Here is a 15,813-nt window from a genome sequence, read left to right on the forward strand (position 1 = left end):
ACCAAGTTAAAAATGGACAGAAGACCTAAACAGACATTTCTCCAGAAGACATACAGATGGCCAACAGGTACATGAAAAGACGGTCTACATCACTAATTATTAGAGAAATGCAAACCAAAACCACAGTGAGGTTATCACCTCTACCGGTCAGAACGGCCATCATCTAAAAGTCTACCAATAATAAATGCTGCAGAATGTGTGGCGAAAAGGGAACCCTCCTACACTGTTGGTGGGAATATAAATTGGTGCAGCCACTACGGAGAACAGTATGGAGGTCTTTTAAAAAACTAAAAATAGGGCTTCCCTGGTGGTGCAGTGGTTCAGAACCTGCCTGCCAATGCAGGGGACACGGGTTTGAGCACTGGTACGGGAAGATCCCACAGGCCGCGAAGCAACTAAGCCCATGAGCCACAACTACTGAACCTGCGCTCTAGAGCCCGCGAGCCACAACTACTGAAGCCCGCGTGCCTAGAGCCCGAGCTGCGCAACAAGAGAAGCCACCGCAATGAAGAGTAGCCCCGCTCGCCGCAACTAGAGAAAGTCCACAGGGAGCAACGAAGACCCAACGCAGCCATAGATAAATAAATAAATTTATTTAAAAAAAAAAAGACTTACTGTGTGGCGGACAAGAGGTGGGGAGGAGCAGAAACGACTCAGAGGTCTGGATGGAGAGGAATGACCAGAAGGTGCTGCTGTGGATAGAAACAAGAAAGTCAGAGAGGAAGGGTCTGTGAGAAACAAAACCGCGTTCCCAGTGCAGGAGGCAGGTGGTGGTTCCTCTGTGTGTCAGTTGACAGGATTAGAAATATCCCCCCGAGCCTCCTTCTCCCCTGGGGTCATCCGTTCTGTGACAGCCCCACCGGCTCCGCTAGACAAGCAAGGCAGACAGTGGAGGAGCCCTCAGTGCTTCACCCGCTTCCACCTCACATACAATGAACCCATCCAACAGCCCTGGCCCGAAGCCCCGCGAATCCATGACCCTGGTCCAGCACCACAGTCAAGCTCGGCGGCAGACTCAGGACTGGTCGCTGCAACCCAGCACCTCCTTCCTGGCTCTTCCACCCCAGGGCCTCACTCCCAGCTGAGGAATTTGATTCTCATGGCCCCAACCTGATCTACTGCAGGACCCTCCCCTAAAAATAATTCTTCCAGGGTCTCCACCTGCCTTCAAGTAAATTCCAAGTATCTCCACATGACATGCCCTGAGGCTGACGATCAGAAGGGGCTGACCTCTCAGGACCAGCGAAGCTAACTCCTACCTCAAAGCAAGCTCCTCGCAGTTACCCACCTCCCCTCCCCAGACGCACACCTGAGTTCTCACCACACTTGTGTCTTCTCAAGGGGTCATCTTTGAGCCGATTATGAAAACCACAGACCCCTTTCCAAACCACCTAGAAGTCTTCCTGATTCATCCCACTCAACTGCGAATGTATTTTGTTGTAGGATTTCTGGAAGCGTTACATAAGAAAACCTCATCAACCACTCAGATACTGACCCACTCATCACCTAGTGGTCAAATGGTGCCGGAGCTCTATCACTGTTTATTACCACCACAGTCCTCCCACAGTCCAATTTCTGCGGAGCGGAGACCATCTCAGCACAGCTGTGTGTTCATACCTTCCTTTCCGGAAAATTACCCTCTTGTCTCAAGGATAAAATCCAGGCACACTTGCAGGGTGCACTAGACCCTGTAGGACCAGGGCCCAGCATCCCCTGAACTCCAGTGCTCAGAACAGTTCCCCCTCTTCCCGGCCCAGGGTGCCGGGCCCTCACCACTCCTGTGCTAACCTCTATCAGCTTGGGTCTCTCCTTCTCCAGAAAGTCCCCGCACTTCCATCACAAGGTTGCTGGGCTTCCACCTGTCACTGTGCCTCACTGTTTTCCTCCTTCTGTACAACTGAACAAAACTAGACCCAAATTATTTATTGTCTAAATATGTATTGTCTGGTGTCATCAGCAGAGCTCCATGAGTCCAGGGAAAGAACCGGTCACCGTCACCAATGAATCTCATGTCTGGATATAGTAACTGCTCAATAAACGTTGGAAGGAAGGAACAAATTTTGCATTTTCAGCATCTCGGGAAAGGGAAGGGGCTTCTCCAAGGTCACACAGGTTCTATGAAAACCAAAATCAGAACTGGAACCAAGCAGTGCGCTGGGCGGTGCCACGCATGTGTCTCTTGCTTCCACGGTGTTTGGACTGAACAGACCTAAGGGCGCCCCTTCCTCCAGACTCGGACCACCCTCCAACCTTTTTTCCAGTCACAACCTTGGAATCACCCACTCAGCTCTCCTCGCCCTCCGGGAACAGCCAACACCATTTTCTGAGCTTAGCTCCTTACTGCCGACCAAGCAGGAGCTCCCAGATTCGTCACAATTACTCCGCCAGGTGGAGGCCGCAGTCACCCGCCTGGTAACGTGCATCTGCCGCTCTCCCACACCTACCTGTCTCTGCGCTTCTCTTCCCACACGACGCAGCAGCTCGCGAGGGCGTGAGACATCGTTTCGCGAACTGGCCGAGGAGGAGCCGGAGGGCCCGAGCTCACTGGAAAAGGCAAAAGCAGCGCTGTGGCCGCGCCCTCTTCCAGGACGTGAAGAAGCCGTCCCAGGAGCGTGGGGAAAGCCCAGGACGCCGTGGAAGCCGCCCGGCTGACGGAGAAGAACCTGCGCCAGGCCCTGTGGGTCCGCAGGCCCTGGGCTCTGCCCGCGCAGACTCCACCTCTGGACTTCCTAGAGCCACTTCCTGGATGAGCAGGTGAAGCTCATCAAGAAGATGGGCGACCGCCTGACCAACCTCCGCAGGCTGCTCGGCCCCCAGGCTGGGCTGGGCGAGTGTCTCTTCCAAAGGCTCAGCCTCAGGCACCACTAGGAGCCCCTGGAGCCCAGCGGCCTGTGAGGAGCCCCTCCGGGGTCAGGGCTTCTGCCTGCAGCCTGTCCCTGCAGCCACTGGGCAGCTTGTTAACCGCCCTGGAGCCCTCTCCGCGCCCTGGGCGGAGCCAAAACCGGGCTGCTCCTAGGCCCTGCCCTGCATCCTCAACTTCCTGTCCCGGGACGAGTGTCACTCTCTGGCTTTGGGTTTGGCCCGAGGAGAGGCAGAGTGCGTGGGGTCTGGTGAGACCCACATGTGGTCTGGAAGGTCCCAGAGCCTGCTGTCTCCTGGGCCCCATCCTGCAGGTAGAGCAGCGTGAGGCCCTGGGGGGCTGTTCCTCTTTCTGAGAGGCTGCTATGAAGGAACCCGACGTGTCACACAGAGCCTGCACCTTGTCACCCCCCGTGCGTCTGTCTGTCCTGCTGGCTCTGTGGACTTTGTGAGACACCAGCACGGCTGGGGACCATGGGAGGCACAGCCACGACCCCGACCCTCACTGCCCTTCTCTGCCTCAGTGAGCTTTGGGGAAGGGAGCAGGGAGGGGGCCCCTCTCCTCCCAGGCCTGAAGCTGAGAGACCCCAGGTCTCAGATCAGTGGGGGCAGAAATTGTGGGGGAGGAAGGTGTGCTCAGCCCCAGATCTGACCCCAGAACTCAGGGCCCAGACCAGGCCTGGAGCATCTATGATATGTGCTGGGGGATGGGCGCTCACAGGGAACTCTCTCCCAGGGCTGAGTCAGGGCCCGTGGAACCAGGTCCAGGTAAGTGAGGCCCCGCAGACCTCTTACTTCAACCCAACAACCCCCTGGTCATCTGGGGGGAACACAGCAGGTCTGAAATGATGCTGACCTGTCTGGGAGGGGCCTGGGGAATGACAGCTGGGGAAACTGACGGGAGAAGGGCACCCCTAACTCTTCAGGTCTGATCCCTTTCCAGGGGTTCTCCCCAAACCCTCCATCTGGGCTAATCCAGGTGTCATGGTCACCAAGGGAAGCCCTGTGACCATCTTGTCTCCGGGATCTCTGAGGGCTGATGTCTACCGTCTGTATAGAGAGAGGCCCTCTGGACTCTGGGAGGCTAAGGCCCCACAGGACTCCAGTAACAAGGCCAGTTTCCCCGTTGAATCCTCGAGCTCAAGCACTGCAGGGCAGTACCAGTGTGTCTATCACAGCAGGAAAGACAGGTCAGAGTGGAGTGACCCCCTGCCCCTGGTGGGGACAGGTAGGAGGGAGGACCCGGGTCCCCTCCCACTGCGGCAGCGTCCTTACAGGCAGAGGGAGCAGAGTGTGGGCTCAGGGGGACGGACGTCTTCCCTCACAGCCCACACCTGCGGTGAGCGGGCTGAAGGCCCCCCTTTAACCCAGCCCCTTCCCCTCCCTCTCAGCAGCCGCGCCCTGTGGCGGCCTCAGGAGGGGGCGTGTCCCTGGCAGCTCACAGTTTGCAGCGGGCACTCTGCACCTGCTGAAGGAGGGAGGCGCCGACCCGCCCGACGCCGGACATCGAGGACCCATGGGACGGGACAGGCCGTGTGCCCTGTGGGCCCCCTAAACTCCTCCCGTGGGGGAACCCGCGGATGCCATGATTCTCCCAGCTCCCTGCACATGTGTGGTCACACCCCAGTCACCCTCTGCATTGCCAGGTCACAGGTGAGGGCCCCCAGCCCCATCGTTTCCTGGACCCCTGACCTGAGCCTTGTGCCCAGTGAGCCCTGGGGTGATGGGGGGTCAGGGGCAGTGGCCTCCCGGGGCAGAACCACTGGCGGGAGGCCTGGGAGGGACCAGGAGAGCTCTCACTGCAGCCCCAGTGAGCAGTGTGGGGTGTGCGTCCCCCTCGGTGCCACTGTCCCTTCTCTGCAGGGGTGTACAAGGAGCCCTCCGTCTCAGCCTAGCCGGGCTCTCTCGTGCGCCGTGGAGACAGGCTGATCGCCGGTGAGCAGCCCCTGTCCTGCCCCACGTCCTGACTGTGCTGTCAGGGTGCTGGGCCCAGAGCCACCCCTGGTGGTGATGGGGTCCTGGGAGGGGTCCTAGAGCAGACACTGAGACAGGGCAGTGGTCCAGGGAGAGTGAGTGAGAAAAATGGAGCGGGTGCCGGGAGATAAGAGAGACCCACACAGAGGGGCTGAGAGCAGCTGAGAGGGGGTCACAGACAGGGTCCCTGGAGAGAGGATGGTGGTCCCTCAGCTCAGGGTCAAGGGTGTGTTGGGGGTGGCTCTGTACACATCACGACCTTCCTCGCCCCCAGGAATGTACAGGAAACCCTCCCTCTCAGCCCAGCTGTAGGCCTCAGAAACCTGCAGAGAGAACGTGACCCTGCAGTGTGGCTCTGAGGTCTGGTCTGATCCCCTCCATTTGTCCAAGGAGGGGTCACTCACTCCTCCCCAGCACCTTCGTCTGCAGGACACGGCTCCACCCTTTCAGAACAACTTCACCTTGAGTCCTGTGACCTCAGCCCACAGTGGGACCTACACGTGCTACAGCTCACTCAGCACCTCCCCCTCCCTGAGGTCACAGCCCAGCGACCCCTGGACTCCTGCTCTCAGGCGAGGAGCACCCTCCCCATATCCATCGAGGAGCCAGACCCTCGGCTCACAGCCCTGTCCCAGGGCAGCTCTGAGCTGGAGGAGAAGAAGGGGGACACAGGGACGTCAGCCACAGGTGGCCCCACCCCATGGAGGGAGGGACAATACAGGGGGAGTCCCTCTCCCTCTACTCCACTCACCCCACCCCAGGGTCCAGGCAGTGCTAGGTGTGTGCAGAAGGGAGACAGAAGAGCGGAAGCTCTGAACTTTGAGGGAAGACGTGGAGCTAAGAACAACATGAGGATCCAGACACGCGCCACATCCTCCTTCTGTCCTTGTTCCAGGCAGCACTGGGGGCCTGCAGACTCTCACCCACATGCACGAACGCCATGTCTGCTGAGTAACAGAGTCCTCTTAGCCTAGAAGAGACACAGTCTCCCCAGTCCTGGGCTGAACTTCTGTTAACCCTTCCCCACTAAACCTTTACAGAAGGGTCGCTTCCCACTAGACCTGGGGCTGGGTGTGGAGATGAAGGAAGGAGGGGGCTTCATGTCTCAAGTATAACTGAGGTCACTGGTGCCTATTGGGTGGTCATAGAAGAAATGCATGAAGGGGAAGATGCCCAGCTGAGAGAGGGAGAGAAGAGCAGGTGCCCTCCTCGCCTCTGTCTGGGTGCTGATTCCTAGGAGCACTTAGAGTCATCACGGCACCTATGGAATCAGCCCCACAATATGAAGGGCAGAGTGAAGGTGGCCTCTCATCTTCGGGTCAGGGAGGTGGTGGGATTCACTGGAGAGCTACATGTAAGTCATCAAATTAGAACACTCCCTCACACCATATACAAAAATAAACTCAAAATGGTTTAAAGACCTAAATATAAGACATGACACTATAGGACTTCCCTGGTGGCGCAGTGGTTAAGAACCCGCCTGCCAATGCAGGAGACACGGGTTCGAGCCCTGGTCTGGGAAGATCCCACATGCCGTGGAGCAACTAAGCCCGTGCACCACAACTACTGAGCCCGTGCTCTAGAGCCCGCGAGCCACAACTACTGACCCCGCGTGCCACAACTACTGAAGCCCACGCGCCTAAAGCCCGTGCTCTGCAACTAGAGAAGCCACTGCAATGAGAAGCCCACACACCACAGTGAAGAGCAGACCCCGCTCGCTGCAGCTAGAGAAAGTCCTTGCGCAGCAACGAAGACTCAACACAGCCAAAAATAAATAAATTAAATAAATAAAATTTTTAAAAAAGACATGACACTATAAAACTCCTAGAAGAGAACATAGGCAAAACACTCTTTGCTATAAATTGTGCCAATATTTTCATAGCCTTATTTATTTTTTTGGCCGTCCCGCGCCTCTTGGAGGATATTACTTCCCTGACCAGGGCTTGAACCTGGGCCACGGCAGTGAAAGTGCTGAGTCCTAACCACTGGACCACTAGGGAACTCCCAACTGTACTAATATTTTCTTAAATCAGTCTCCCAAGGCAAAAGAAGTAACAGCAAAAATAAACAAATGGGGCATAATCAAACTTAAAAGCTTTTGCCCAGCAAAGGAAACCATCAACAAAATGAAGACACAACATACGCACTGGGAGGAAATATTTGTAAACAATGCGACCAAAATATACAAACTGCTCATATGACTCAAACTCAAGGAAACAGACAACCCAATCAAAAAACGGGCAGAAGAACTAAATAGACATTTTCCCAAAGACATACAGACAGCCAACAGGCACATGAAAAGATGCTCAACAATGTTAATTACTAGAGAAATGTAAAGCGAAACTACAGTGAGGTATCACCACGGTACAGTCACCAGGGCTAACGTCAAAAACTGCAAAGAATAAATGCTGGAGAGGGTACGGAGACAAGGGAACCCTCCTACACCCTTGGTGGGAATGTACATTGGTGCAGCCACTGTGAAAAACAGTAAGGAGGATGCTCAAAAACCTCAAAGTAGAGCTACCACATGATCCAGCCGCCTGGGCATATGTCTGGAGAAAACCATAATTTGAAAAGATACGTGTACCTCAGTGTTCATAGCAGCACTATTTACAAGACAAGCCACATAGCCAAGACATGGAAACAGCCAAAGTGCCCATCAACAGGTGATGGATTAAGAAGACATGGTATATATACGGTATATATATACACATACATATATATACATAATGGAATATTATTCAGCCATAAAATATGAAAATTGCCATTTGCAGCAGCATGGATGGAACTAGACAATAGTATGTGTAGTTAAACAAGTCAGAGAAAGACACATACCATATGATATCACTTATATGTGGAAAATAATACAAAGAAATCTGTACACAAAATAGAAACAGACTCACAGACATAGCAAACAAAATTATGGTTACCAAAAGGAAGAGATGGGGGCAGGATAGAAATTAAAAGTATGGGATTAACAGATGCAAACTACTATATGTATAATAGATAAGCAACAAGGATTTACTGTATAGCACAGAAAATTATACCCAATATCTTGTAATAACCTATAAAGGAATATAATCTGCAAATCACACACACACATACACACACACACAAAAGAATCACTATGCTGTACACCTGAAACTAACAATATTGTAAATCAACTATACTTCAATTTTAAAAAGAAGTATAATTGATATGAGAAGAGATGACAGAAAATGCAAAAAAAGGACTACAGGCACCACAAATAGTCAAAGAATCTTGAAAAAGAAAAAGCTGGAGGAATCACTACCAGATTTCAAAATATACTACAAAGATATAGTATTAAAACAGTATGCTGGGCTTCCCTGGTGGCGCAGTGGTTGGGAGTCCGCCTGCCGATGCAGGCGACACGGGTTTGTGCCCCGGTCCGGGAAGATCCCACGTGCCGTGGAGCGGCTGGGCCCGTGAGCCATGGCCACTGAGCCTGCGCGTCCGGAACCTGTGCTCCGCAACGGGAGAGGCCACAACAGTGAGAGGCCCGCGTACCACAAAAAGAAAACAACAACAGTATGGTAATAGAAAACAACAAACGGATATATAGACCAACGGAACAGAATGAAAATCCTAGAAATAAACCGACCCGTGTGTAGTCAACTAATATTTGACAAGAGAGTCAAGAGTACACAATGGGTAAAGGACAGTCTCTTCAATAAATGGTGTTGGTCATATATACAATGGAATATTACTCAGCCATAAAAAGAAACGAAATTGAGTTATTTGAAGGGAGGTGGATGGACCTAGAGTCTGTCATACAAAGTGAAGTAAGTCAGAAAGAGAAAAACAAATACCATATGCTAACACATATATATGCAATCTAAAAAAATAAAATCGTTCTGAAGAACCTAAGGTCGCAGACGTAGAGAATGGACGTGAGCACATGGGGAGGGGGAAGGGTAAGCTGGGATGAAGTGAGAGAGTGGCATGGACATATATACACTACCAAATGTAAAACACATACCTAGTGGGAAGCAGCTGCATAGCACAGGGAGGTCAGCTCGGTGCTTTGTGACCACCTAGAGGGGTGGGATAGGGAGGGTGGGAGGGAGACGCAAGAGGGAGGAGATATGGGGACATATGTATATGTATAGCTGGTTCACTTTGTTATACAGCAGAAACTAACACACCACTGTAAAGCAATTATACTCCAATAAAGTTGTTACAAATAAATAAATGGTGTTGGAAAAACGGTGTATTGCGTGCAAAGCACGTCATTAGACCTTTCCTTATCTTGCCACTACATTTTGGATTAGAACATTTACGATTTACCCTCTTAACAACTTTCAAGTATATACTACATTACTGCTAATTATAACCACAATGCTGTGCGTTAGATCCCCAGAACTTATTCATCCTCTACCTAGAAGCCTGAAGAACTGTAGTTTGTTAATTTTGCCTGCTGTATTATATACTGGAAACATCCTTGTAGTATTTTATTGTCTATATGTGCAAGTTCTTCTAGGTTTTATATGGCAAAAATCTCCTGGGTAGCATAAACATATTTGAAAATCTAAGGGATAATGATGCATTTCTTATTTAATTGACTGTCTTATTTTGTATAAGCAGAAACAATGTGGAGTAATTCCTTTTGTCCCAGACCTTCACTAACACGGGTTATTGTCAGATTTTAAAAACAGTTTGCTAGTCTCACATTCAAGATATTGAATTCTTAGATTAAAATTTCCCCAAAGAAATCTCCAGGCCTAAATGGTTTTACTTGCAAATTCTAGAAAACATGTAAAAACAATAATATTAATTCCACTCATCCTCTTCTAGAAACTAGATGAGGAGGAAATGTTGTATTAATTTATGAGGCCAGACCAACTCTCATAGTAAAAGTAAAGAAAACGAAAACAAAATGAAACAAAAATTTGCAGGCCAGTCTCCCTCATGAGCATAAACACAAACATCTTCAACAAAATATTAGCAAATCAAATCTAACAACATACTTTTAAAATACTACACCACATCCAAGTGGGGCTTATCCCAGGAATGCAACATTGGCTTGATATTCAAAAATCAAGCAACCAGGGCTTCCCTGGTGGCGCAGCGGTTGAGAGTCCGCCTGCCGATGCAGGGAACACGGGTTCATGCCCCGGTCCGGGAAGATCCCACATGCCATGGAGCAGCTGGGCCCGTGAGCCATGGTCGCTGAGCCTGCGAGTCCGGAGCCTGTGCTCCGCAACGGGAAAGGCCACAACAGGGAGAGGCCCGCCTACCACAAAAAAAAAAAAAAAAAAAAACAACTGGACAGAAGACCTAAATAGACACTTCTCCAAAGAAGACATACACATAGCCAAGAGGCATGTGAAAAGATGTTCAACATCACCAATTATTAGAGAAACACAAGTCAAAACCACAGTGAGGTATCACCTCACACTGGTCAGAATGGCCATCATCAAAAATCTACAAATAATAAATGCTGGAGAGGGTGTGGAGAAAAAGCAACCTTACTACACTGTTGCTGGGAATGTAAATTGTTGCAGCCACTATGGAGAACGGTGTGAAGGTCACTTAAAATCTAAAAACAGAGTTCCCTTATGATCCTGCAACCTCACTCTTGGGCAGATATCTGGAAAAAACTCTCATTCAAAAACATGCATGCACCCCAATGTACCTAGCAGCACTATTTACAATAGGCAAGACGTGGAAGCAACCTTAATGTCCATCAACAGATGGATAAAGAAGATGTGATATATGTATAATAGAATATTACTCGGCCATAAAAAAAAATGAAATAATGCCATTTGAAGCACCATGAATGGACTTAGAGATTATCATATTAAGTGAAGTATGTCAGAAAGACACATATCATGTGATTTCACTTATATGTGGAATCTTAAAACATGGTACAAATAAACTTATTTATAAAACAGAAATACACTCACAGACACACAAAACAACCTTATGGTTACCAAAGGGGATAAAGGGGGAAGGGATCAATCAGGAATTTGGGATTTGCAGATACACACTACTTTACATAAAATAGATAAACAACAAGGACCTACTGTATAGCACAGGGAACCATGCTCAATATCTCATAAAAATCTTTAACGGAAAGAATCTGAAAAAGAATATGTATATATAAGTGAATGACTTTGCTATACACTTGGAACTAACGCAACATTGTAAATTAACTATACTTCTATTTTAAAAAAAAAAAGGAAGTAATCTTGCCCCCACTGCGGGTGAGGGAGAACCCTAGTCCCCTTAAGTGGAGGATGCCCTGGTGTCTAGGTCTGTGGTCTCTTCAAGTGCTGACTAATGGCATTCTCATTTCCCTCATTAGAGACTGTGACAGATATCTGTTTAGTCTTCTCATTTTATTTCCTGTGTAGATTAGCTATTGTTTCTATTTTTCCATTTCTGGTCTCACTACGATGCATTCTAGAAAAATTAATCAACGTTTTAGGCAAGATGGCAGAACAGGAAGTCCCAGCTCTCATCCCCGCACATAAACAGTGACAAAAGTACGGTATTTGGGGAAAATAAATTTTATGCGAACTGCAGGATCCAGTTAGCAAGGTGCGACACCTCGAATGAGCATAGAACCAAGAAAAACCACTTTGAAAGGATAAAAGGAGCAGTTCCCTCCCCCTGTCCCCCCTCCCCCAAGCTGGCACCCTCAGCGCTGAGAGCCTCCTCCGTTCGGCCCAGGCCAGAGGGAGTCAAGCTGCACCCACATCCCCAGGCTCCGGGCACTGCCTCAGAGACCTCCTGGCCTCTCATCTCACTCAGAGCCCGAGGCCACAGGCCCACGTGGGGGCAGCAAAAGAGGAAGAGAGGGACAGGCGCTGTAGTAGCCGGCACAGCCTGGCAGGATGGACAGGAGGACCGATCCTGAGACTTCTCCCTCAGGAGGAGGAAAATGGAGCCCGCCCCCAGCCCCCGCCATCCCCCGCACTCCTCCAGGGGAAGCGGGGACACGGTGAAGGCACACAACTAGGAATCCTTTCCCCAGGAGGGAGGGATGTGGAGCTTGCACGTCCACAGAACACGTCTGAGAGGCTCCAGAATCTCTGACTGGGCTGGTCTGCAAACTCCGACCATAAAGACTGGAAGAGGCGGCTGCTTCTTCCAACACACAGACACCAAAGCAAAGCTGTAAGACACACGAAGAATCAGGGAATGTGACACTGCCGAAGGCAAGACATAAACCGTAGAAGATGAAGGTCTATCAGATGCCTAACTGTTCAAAATAACTGTCTTAAAGAAGCTCCGTGAGCTATCTTCCACAAGGGTGCCAAGAACACACAATTGGGAAAGGATAGTACTTTCAATAAATGATGCTGGGAAAACTAGACACCCACATGCAGAAGAATGAAACTGGACCCTCGGCTCACACCATATATAAAATCAAGTCAAAATGGACCAGAGACTTAACCAGAAGGACTGAAACCATAAAACTACAAGAAGAAAGCATAGGGGAAGAGCTTCTTGACGTGAGTTTGGACAATGGTTTTTTGGATATGACACCAAAAGCACAGGCAACAAAGACAAAAATAGACAAGGGGATTGCATCATATTAAAAGCTTCTACACAGCAGAGGAAACAGACAACAGAGTGAAACGGCAACATATAGAATGGGAGAAGATATTTGCAAACCATGTATCTGATAAGCAGCTACTTGTCAGAATATACAAGGAGCTCACACAACTCAACGCAAAGTAGTAACAACCCAATTGAAAAAAACAGGTAAAGGACCGGAATAGCCATTTCTCAAAAGAAGACATTCCAATGGCCAAACAGTACATGAAGAGGTGCTCAACATCACTAACCCTCAGGGAAATACAAATCAGAACCACAATGAGATATCACCTCACACCTGTTAGAATGGCTGTTATGAAACAGACAAAAGATAACAAGTGTTGGGCTTCCCTGGTGGCACAGTGGTTAAGAATCCACCTGCCAACGCAGGGGACATGGGTTCGAGCCCTGGTCGGGGAAGATCCCACGTGCCACGGAGCAAGTAAGCCTGTGTGCCACAACTACTGAGCCTGCGCTCTAGAGCCCACAAGCCACAACTACTGAAGCCCGCGGGCCTAGAGCCTTTGCTCCACAACAAGAGAAGCCACTGCAATGAGAAGCCCGCGCACCGCAAGGAACAGTAGCCCCCGCTCACCGCAACTAGAGAAAGCCCACGCACAGCAACGAAGACCCAGCACAGCCAAAGATAAATAAATAAGTTAATTAAAAAAAAAGATAACGAGTGTTGGCAAAGTTGTGGAGAAAAGAGAACCCTATGCATTGTTGCTGGGAACACAAATCGGTGCAGCCACTGTGGAAAACAGTATGGAGTTTCCTCAAAAAATTAAAACTACAACTACCTACCATAGGATCCAGCAATTCCACTTCCGGGTATATAGCCAAAGCAGATGAAACCACGATCTCGGAGAGATATCTGCACTCCTATGTTCACTGCAGCATTATTCACATTAGCCAGGATATGGATACAACCTCAATGCCTGTTGAAAGATGAAGAGATAAAGAAAATGTGAGATACGCACGCGCGCGCGCACACACACACACACACACACTGGAATATTATTCAGCCTTTAAAAAGAAGGGAATCCTTCCGTTTGGGAAACGTGGATGAAACTGGAGGACATTATGTGAAGTAAAAGAAGCCAGACACAGACAGACAAATACAGCCCAAGCTCACTTCCCTGGGGGATCTAGAATAATCAGGCTCATAGAAACACAGAGGAATGGTAGTTGCCAGAGGCTGGGAAAGGGGTCAGTGGGGAGATGCTGGTCACGGGGAACAAAGTTTCAGTTATGCAGTCGAGTCACTTCTGGAGATGTGATGTACGGTGATGTGACTACAGTTCACAATATTCCATCGTAGACTTGAAATTTGCTTACAGGATAGACCTTAAGTGTTCTCACCACACACACACTCACACACAAATGTTCAGTATGTGAGGTCATGGATATGTTAATTAGCTTAATTGTGGTGATTATATCACAAGGTAAGTGTATATAAAAACATCAAGTGGGACTTCCCTGGCGGTCCGGTGATTAAGAATCCACCTTCCACTGCTTGGGACGCAGGTTGGATCCCTGGTCAGGGAACTAAGATCCCACATGCCACGGGGCAACTAAGCCCACAAGCTGCAACTACTGAGCCCATGCACCCTGGAGCCTGCGCACGCAACGAAAGATCCCGCCTGCCACAGCGAAGATCCTGCGTGCCACAACTAAGACCCAACACAGCCAAGTAAATAAATAAATAAATAAATGCTTTTTTTAAAAATAAAAACATTAAGTTGTACATCTTAAATATACACAATTTTTGTTACTTATATCTCAATAAAGCTGAAAATGTTTTCTTTCATTTAATTACACCAAGCACATTGGTAGTTATTCCATCTCTAATTTTAGGCTGTTACTCCCATGTTAACATATGTATTTACATTTTTATTTCTAAACAGCTATGCATTCTCCTCCTCCATTAGAGAAGACAATGTTCTCATTATACTTCACCTGAAATATGGGTACTCTATATACGTGCATGTGCGTGTGCACATCTGTGTGCCTGTGTGCACACGTGTGGGTGCATCTGTGGGTGCGTGTACAAGTTGTGTTAGTTAATTTTTCAGTGCTTTTCATACCATTTTTTTCTCATATGACATCTCACTTTCTCCATTACATCTCTTAGTATTCCTTTCACTGAGTGTGAAAATAGTAAAATATCTAAGAACTTGCGTCTCTGGAAATGCCTTCTCTCACTCTCATTCTCTCTTTATCAAGTTACTTGAAAACATTTCTTATTTCAAACTAAGTGTGTGACTCAACTACTGGGAGAGGAACATACAGGTGATGGGTAAGGGCTCCATCCCCACCAGAACCCTCCTTCTCTCTTAGGAAGACGCAGCCTGACGTGGTGGGCTTGGCGGAATGGACACAGCTCCCACAGGTCAGATGTGGTGGCTGGAACCTCCGCGTAGTTAGGGATTTACCCTCTGATGAGCCTTTCACTTTTGTCCCTTAAAAATAATTTGGCTCAGTGTAAAATTCTTCCCAATTAATTCCCTGAAGGTATTTCTCCAGTATCTTCTGGCATCGCCTTTTGGTACGGGGTAGTCTGGTCCCAATGAGCTTGTCATTCTCTTAATGGTAATTTGCATTTTCTACAGGAAGTAGTTTCAGGACATTTGTAGGGCCTCAGGACAGTCGTCCTTGATTTTTTTCAGTTGAAATGTTCACAAAATAGAATTAACCATTTCGAAGCGTACAATTCACTCTGAGATACTTTTTTTTTAAATTTAACCTTCATTTTCTTAATTTACCATGAAGGGTCAAGATACAGATGTCACTTTTAATTACAGGCGTCCTAGCACTTACTTGGCCTGTCCTCATCTCTGAAAAATGTTCAATTCTTCATTTCTTTGGCCGTTGTTATACGTCACGACCTTTCCTTCTGACACTTACAATAGATATGACGTGGGCCCTCCTCATTCTATTCCCCAAGTATCTTGAATTTCCATTTCTGGTCTCTCAAACCTTCATTGTGGAACATTTCCTCGATATTGTATTCAATTCCATAACTGGTCCCTCAGCTGTCTTGTCCTTGATGGGGTGACATTTTTTAATGTGTTCATCCTACTGGATTTGTCATCTCTACCTTTTCTACCTCTTAATAACTGCCCTTTCTTCTATAAAATAATCCATATGGTTGCCTCCCTTTATTTTTCAGATACTTAAACACGCTTAATTTAAATCGACTGTCATATTTCCCTACTGATTCTTTTTTTGCATATTTTTATTTCAGCAAAGTCACTAATTGTGTTGTCATACAATCAAGATATTCACATCAAGTATGTTCTACATTTTTTCTACCTCTTTATTGGTTTCCTACTGATTCTGTTTCCTTGCCTAGGACACCCCCATGCGTCAGCAGACGGCTGTCCGTAGCACTGTCATCATTACTAGGGTCAC

General features: G+C 48.5%; 2 protein-coding genes and 2 pseudogenes across 10 annotated transcripts in view; 3 read left to right on the top strand and 1 right to left on the bottom strand.

Annotated features, from left to right (window-relative positions):
- CDC42EP5 (CDC42 effector protein 5) overlaps positions 1–15,813 on the bottom strand; it is a 198,017-nt gene that overhangs the window by 132,857 nt on the left and 49,347 nt on the right. For 3 of the 9 annotated variants that reach the window (XM_060289672.2, XM_060289671.2, XM_060289670.2), the window contains exon 1: positions 616–668. The exons of 1 other annotated variant lie outside the window; for it this stretch is intronic. The gene's annotated coding sequence lies outside the window, so the exon portion shown is untranslated. Of the gene's footprint in view, positions 1–615; positions 682–15,813 lie in introns of those variants that run through there. 5 more of the 9 variants (XM_060289676.2, XM_060289674.2, XM_060289666.2 and 2 more) reach the window with 4 other exon arrangements.
- Positions 1–15,813, top strand: part of LOC132594038 (leukocyte immunoglobulin-like receptor subfamily A member 6) — a 38,493-nt gene that overhangs the window by 12,885 nt on the left and 9,795 nt on the right. The gene's annotated exons all lie outside the window — the stretch shown is intronic.
- Positions 975–2,868, top strand: LOC138842435 (ferritin light chain pseudogene; annotated as a pseudogene).
- LOC132593986 (leukocyte immunoglobulin-like receptor subfamily A member 2) lies at positions 3,567–5,649 on the top strand (annotated as a pseudogene).

This window comes from Globicephala melas, chromosome 19, assembly GCF_963455315.2.
Source record: "Globicephala melas chromosome 19, mGloMel1.2, whole genome shotgun sequence".
NCBI classification, from domain to species: domain Eukaryota; kingdom Metazoa; phylum Chordata; class Mammalia; order Artiodactyla; family Delphinidae; genus Globicephala; species Globicephala melas.